A 7927-nucleotide genomic window follows, 5' to 3' on the forward strand; every position below is an offset into this window, starting at 1 on the left:
GATTTTTTGAGTAAAAGTTTCTCAAAGGCTCGCCTGCACCATTCTCAATGCAAATCATTCCCACACCTATGGGAAGAGATAGGCGAACGTTGTGTAGATGATTTGTGTTTGCTGGGTGAAGATTAAGCCACCCAAAAGGTGGCACGGGCATGAATAGCCCCTATGTGGTGGCCCTTTTTGAGCCATTACCAGTATCAATAGCTGATACTGGAGATCTGTGGAGGTGCGACTGCACCTTGCGTGACGGGTGGTGGTGGAGCCATGACCTCCAGGCAGGGGCTGGTCGTGGTGGTGGTGAGGAACGCCCCTGAGTGTGGTACACAGCAGCCGTCTCCCTCTTTTGTATGTGCGCCTCGCCTCTCTTCTGGCTCCCACCTGTGAAATGAACAGAAAGGCGACAATACCGTGCTCCCAAAAGGTAGTGTGACCCTGTAGTTTGTATAGGGTTACACAGTCTAATCATACTGCTCTCCTCCTGGCAACGACTACACTTAAATTTAAATAATCCAATTGACACTGAATGAAATTGACTTGGTGGAACATAAAACAGTACTAGTTAGAGAAGTAAAACAGTAAAGTTAGAGAAGAGAGAATAAGATCGTCACTACTTTTAACTTGTCACCTAAATGAATCTCCACAATAGATATCAAAACTAATAGACAAAACACTAGCCTACCTTAACTATACCGTTCCTAATCTTACGTACTTAAATATCCATTACTCCCACCCTTAACCTACAGCCACCTACGTGACCCAGAGTGTTTCCCTAGCTTCTCCGCCGGTCAACAACTCAAAACTGTTGTCACCCCTGTGACCAGACTATCTAACGTCGAGCGTCCCCAACGTGAAGTCTACTGACATACTAAGCCTCCCCTAACATGCTGTACAATACCAGTACACCTCGGGTTATTGCGTTCAAATGGAGTAAAACAGTCGATCGCAATAATCTGAGCAGAACCACCACTTAAAACTACTTAATAACTACCCTGCCACTCCCAAACTGACCTGGAGACCAGCAGTGGCTGGGTGTCCCCGTGGGACATGCGAGGTCACCTGTCACACTCAGGTGAGCTCCACTACCAACACCGCTAAGTTCCCAAATCACCAAATCTTATCACTAACATAAAACACAACACACGCAAGTTCTGGTGAACATTCCCTGAACTTCACAAAACTCACAAACTCACTAAACCATAACGCCAGAGAATCACTATCTCCTAACCTGAAAAACTCGCTAAATCGCGAATATTAAATACCTGACAAGATCTCCCTGATAACGCCTGAGTGGCAAAAAGACACGTGGGACTGAACAATGTTAAATAAACACTATCTTCCTACAACATTGTTCAACACCGCTGCCAACATTGTAACGAGGGGGGGGGAGGGGGAAATACCTCTATCTTGTCCATTATTCCACCCCCCAGTTAACTAACGAGGCCGGGGGAAACAGCTCTCTCTAGTCCGTTATCCCGTCTCCAGTTAGCTAACTATTCTAGAGACTCCCAGAGTTCCTAAGGCAACCTCTCTCGTTCAACACCTTGTAACCTAGGTATTTGACTACCTAGGTGCTAAGGCTACAAGGCGCCGTAACTGGATCAGCTACCCGAAACTCTAGAGAGAACTCTAGAATACAGAATCATTGCCACAAAACGTATAAGAGAAAACGAAAGGAAAGAAAGGAATAGTGAAGTAATTAGTGAGGGTTTGGGGTGAGAGGCAGAGAGGTGGGAGGAGCGAGGAGGGTCATTAGTTGAAAGGGAGAGTTTAGAGAGGGGTGGAGGGAGAGGAATAGATAGGTAGAAGTAGAAGAGTAGATAGTAGAAGTAGAAGAGTAGATAGTAGAAGACGAAATGCTGCCACCATCCATTCTAGATCATCACATACAAGACAAGGAATGGAACTTGTCTGTATCACAAATATTCACAAAAGATGTTATTACCATGTAGCAACTCCAAACATAGGGAACACAGTTAAAGGCCATTTAAATAATAAATTCAATTATATTTCACATACTAAGTATCAAAAATTTAAGCAATGTTCAAAATATATATATATGTAAAGTGAGTCATCCTCCAAGAATCTGAGAACACTACAACTGACTGCCCCTGATCATCACACAACACTTGTAAAACACGACCAAGTCACCTTACTGCTCAACTCACCAAGTGTATGCCTAAAGCTGGATAGAGGGGGGGGGGGGTCTATAGTTGACAGAGACTGTCTCGCCCTGCCGGCCGACAGCCCCCCTGCCAGGGCCGTCTCCTCTGCTCTGCTGACTGCCATTCTTCTCTGTCGTTAATGCTCTCGATTCGATAGCTCTCCGAGTATATATTGGGGGAACCTAGTAGCTAACTCTGCCCACAAGTAGATAGCCTCCGGCTCTCTACCAAGCCACTCCTTAAACGTCGGCATGTTTGAAGGCTACCAGGCTCCAATTATGAGATTAGTAGAAGTAAGGTGAAATTCGCATGATCTGACCTCAGGTCACTTGGGGTCATTAATGCTTTGAGGTGTGAGATCTCAGGCCGACAACCTGGCGCCTTTCCAAATCCCTGTCTGTGACTCATGTACTATATATATTTTAAATAAACTAAACCAAACACTTTACAGTGTTACAAGATGTCTCCTCCCCCCCCCGTGGCAAGATGGGAATAAGGGGGGCTGCATTAATAAAACGAATTAAAACTAACATTCAATTATATATTCTCAAACTTATGCAAAAAAACTTTACAATCACATTTGCAAACTTGCACAAATTAATTTTGGCAATTTCGTTTACCCATTATTTGTTTGTTTTTCTTGCTTGAGCCAAAAATGAATTGTTGGGTTCATTACCAGAGTCCATTTCCCCACCGTGGTAACCACTTCCCACTACCCGGCCCACAAGATGGGATTCATAATAAATGAACTAAACTAGCATTCAATTATATTCTCAACAAACTTATGCAAACCCCAGACAATTACATTAGCAAGCTATCACAAATTCATTGAGCAAGTTTAACTATTCGCTTACTTTGCGTCATTATATAATGGAATACGAAAAAGAAATTCGCAGAATTCAGAGATAACACCATCAATGGAGTCCAAGAAATACGCATGTACTTCATTCATAATGATGCGCTGCCAGGAATCTTAGCAAAGCAACCAAAATATTTGCTTACTGTATGTATGTGAAGGATGCACATGACTCTCCGGTTAGGCGGTTGTGGAGTGAGACTAGCAACTGCAGACTTCCCATAGTCGTAAAAATGCCTTGCATAGAGACCGTTGCAAGACCTTTGTTGAATCACTTAGGGTGCATATATGTGTGTGTGTGTGTGTGTGTGTGTGTATGTAGCAGTGACAATCGCGTAACGAGCTTTCAAGAGATTGTCACTTACATAGCAAAACAATATGTAGGGTTCAGTTTCCAAACCAATTATGCGGCTCTCGAACCCTTTTCTCCCGCTACATGCGGGAGATCCCTTTTATTTTCAGCTAAAATATGCATTATATTCAGGGGGGTTCGCCGTGTCATAGCACAACCAAAAGCCCAATATACTCCCCTAAACTTTCCCTATCCCATCTAAATTTAAAAAAAAATGCATTTCCAATGCCCAATATATATATATATATATATATATATATTATTAAATATGACCGAAAAAGTAAGATTAATAATTCTAACACGAATTTTCTCAATCTTTCGTACATTACGCTTCACTGTTGGAGGTAAATCAAAAATCACTTCTCCAAAATTCATTTTTATTTCTAGTCTGACGCGACACGGGCGCGTTTCGTAAAACTTATTACATTTTCAAAGACTTCACAAATACACAACTGATTAGAACTTGCGTTTCTCTGATTTTATATCTACATTTGAGTGAGGTGGGAAAGGTGATGTGGCATTAACACAAGACAGAACAATAGGGGATATTAATAGGGTATTAAAAGTATCAACACAAGACAGAACAGAAACAATGGGTATTGAATAGAAGTGTTTGTAGAAAGCCTATTGGTCCATATTTCTTGATGCTTCTATATTGGAGCGGAGTCTTGAGGTGGGTAGAATATAGTTGTGCAATAATTGGCTGTTGATTGCTGGTGTTGACTTCTTGATGTGTAGTGCCTCGCAAACGTCAAGCCGCCTGCTATCGCTGTATCTATCGATGATTTCTGTGTTGTTTACTAGGATTTCTCTGGCGATGGTTTGGTTATGGGAAGAGATTATATGTTCCTTAATGGAGCCCTGTTGCTTATGCATCGTTAAACGCCTAGAAATAGATGTTGTTGTCTTGCCTATATACTGGGTTTTTTGGAGCTTACAGTCCCCAAGTGGGCATTTGAAGGCATAGACGACGTTAGTCTCTTTTAAAGCGTTCTGTTTTGTGTCTGGAGAGTTTCTCATGAGTAGGCTGGCCGTTTTTCTGGTTTTATAGTAAATCGTCAGTTGTATCCTCTGATTTTTGTCTGTAGGGATAACGTTTCTATTAACAATATCTTTCAGGACCCTTTCCTCCGTTTTATGAGCTGTGGAAAAGAAGTTCCTGTAAAATAGTCTAATAGGGGGTATAGGTGTTGTGTTAGTTGCCTCTTCGGAGGTTGCATGGCTTTTCACTTTCCTTCTTATGATGTCTTCGATGAAACCATTGGAGAAGCCGTTATTGACTAGGACCTGCCTTACCCTACAGAGTTCTACGTCGACTTGCTTCCATTCTGAGCTGTGGCTGAGAGCACGGTCGACGTATGCGTTAACAACACTCCTCTTGTACCTGTCAGGGAAGTCGCTGTTGGCATTTAGGCACATTCCTATGTTTGTTTCCTTAGTGTAGACTGCAGTGTGGAAACCTCCGCCCTTTTACATGACTGTTACATCTAGAAAAGGCAGCTTCCCATCCTTTTCCGTCTCGTAAGTGAAACGCAGCACGGAACTCTGCTCAAATGCCTCCTTCAGCTCCTGCAGATGTCTGACATCTGGTACCTGTGTAAAAATGTCGTCAACATACCTGCAGTATATGGCCGGTTTCAAGTTCATGTCGACTAAGACTTTTTGCTCGATGGTACCCATGTAGAAGTTTGCAAACAGGACACCTAGGGGAGAACCCATGGCGACCCCATCTACTTGCTTAAACATGTGCCCATCCGGGCTCAAGAAGGGAGAAATATTGCAGGCATTGAGAAAATTCGTGTTAGAATTATTTATCTTACTTTTTCGGTCATATTTAATAATATATGTCTACAGGAAAGACTGCTACCAAAACATACTAATATATATATATATATATATATATATATATATATATATATATATATATATATATATATATATATATATATATATATATATATATATATATATATATATATATATAAATATATATATATATATATATATATATATATATATATATATATATATATATATATATATATATATATATATATATATATATATATATAAATATATATATATATATATATATATATATATATATATATATATATATATATATATATAAATATATATATATATATATATATATATATATATATATATATATATATATATATATATATATATATATATATTTATATATATAAATATATATATATATATATATATATTAATATATTTCGGTAGCAGTCTTTCCTGTAGACATATATTATTAAATATGACCGAAAAAGTAAGATTAATAATTCTAACACGAATTTTCTCAATCTTTCGTACATTACGCTTCACTGTTGGAGGTAAATAAAAAATCACTTCTCCAAAATTCATTTTTATTTCTAGTCTGACGCGACAAGGGCGCGTTTCGTAAAACTTATTACATTTTCAAAGACTTCACATATACACAACTGATTAGAACTTACGTCTCTCTGATATTATATCTACATTTGAGTGAGGTGGGAAGGGTGATGTGGCATTAACACAAGGCAGAACAGGAGGGGATATTAATAGGGTATTAAAAGTATCAACACAAGACAGAACAGAAACAATGGGTATTGAATAGAAGTGTTTGTAGAAAGCCTATTGGTCCATATTTCTTGATGCTTCTATATTGGAGCGGAGTCTTGAGGTGGGTAGAATATAGTTGTGCAATAATTGGCTGTTGATTGCTGGTGTTGACTTCTTGATGTGTAGTGCCTCGCAAACGTCAAGCCGCCTGCTATCGCTGTATCTATCGATGATTTCTGTGTTGTTTACTAGAATTTCTCTGGCGATGGTTTGGTTATGGGAAGAGATTATATGTTCCTTAATGGAGCCCTGTTGCTTATGCATCGTTAAACGCCTAGAAAGAGATGTTGTTGTCTTGCCTATATACTGGGTTTTTTGGAGCTTACAGTCCCCAAGTGGGCATTTGAAGGCATAGACGACGTTAGTCTCTTTTAAAGCGTTCTGTTTTGTGTCTGGAGAGTTTCTCATGAGTAGGCTGGCCGTTTTTCTGGTTTTATAGTAAATCGTCAGTTGTATCCTCTGTTTTTTGTCTGTAGGGATAACATTTCTATTAACAATATCTTTCAGGACCCTTTCCTCCGTTTTATGAGCTGTGGAAAAGAAGTTCCTGTAAAATAGTCTAATAGGGGGTATAGGTGTTGTGTTAGTTGTCTCTTCTTCCTCTAAAGAGACAACTAACACAACACCTATACCCCCTATTAGACTATTTTACAGGAACTTCTTTTCCACAGCTCATAAAACGGAGGAAAGGGTCCTGAAAGATATTGTTAATAGAAATGTTATCCCTACAGACAAAAAACAGAGGATACAACTGACGATTTACTATAAAACCAGAAAAACGGCCAGCCTACTCATGAGAAACTCTCCAGACACAAAACAGAACGCTTTAAAAGAGACTAACGTCGTCTATGCCTTCAAATGCCCACTTGGGGACTGTAAGCTCCAAAAAACCCAGTATATAGGCAAGACAACAACATCTCTTTCTAGGCGTTTAACATGCATAAGCAACAGGGCTCCATTAAGGAACATATAATCACTTCCCACAACCAAACCATCGCCAGAGAAATCCTAGTAAACAACACAGAAATCATCGATAGATACAGCGATAGCAGGCGGCTTGACGTTTGCGAGGCACTACACATCAAGAAGTCAACACCAGCAATCAACAGCCAATTAATGCACAACTATATTCTACCCACCTCAAGACTCAGCTCCAATATAGAAGCATCAAGAAATATGAACCAATAGGCTTTCTACAAACACTTCTTTTCAATACCCATTCTTTCGTGTTCTGTCTTGTGTTGATGAAATTAATACCCTATTAATGCCACCTCTTGTTCTGTCTTGTGTTGATGAAAGTAATACCCTATTAATGCCACCTCACCCCATCCACCTCACTCAAATGTAGATATAAAATCGGAGATGCGTAAGTTCTATTTAGTTGTGTATTTGCAAATTAAAGTCTTTGAAAATGTAATAAGTTTTTCGAAACGCGCTCGTGTCGCGTCAGACTAGAAATAAAAATGAATTTTGGAGAATTGATTTTTGATTTACCTCCAACAGTGAAAAGAAATGTACGAAAGATTGAGAAAATTCGTGTTAGAATTATTAATCTTACTTTTTCGGTCATATATAATAATATATATATATATATATATATATATATATATATATATATATATATATATATATATATATATATATATATATATATATATATATATGTCGTACCTAGTAGCCAGACCGCACTTTTCAGCCTACTATGCAAGGCCCGATTTGCCTAATAAGCCAAGTTTTCCTGAATTAATATATTTTCTCTAATTTTTTTCTTATGAAAAGATAAAGCTACCCATTTCATTATGTATGAGGTAAATTTTTTGTTATTTGAGGTAAAATTAACGTAGATATATGACCGAACCTAACCAACCCTACCTAACCTAACCTAACCTATCTTTATAGGTTAGGTTAGGTTAGGTAGCCGAAAAAGTTAGG

Source organism: Procambarus clarkii, unplaced genomic scaffold (assembly GCF_040958095.1).
Source record: "Procambarus clarkii isolate CNS0578487 unplaced genomic scaffold, FALCON_Pclarkii_2.0 HiC_scaffold_100, whole genome shotgun sequence".
Lineage (NCBI taxonomy): Eukaryota > Metazoa > Arthropoda > Malacostraca > Decapoda > Cambaridae > Procambarus > Procambarus clarkii.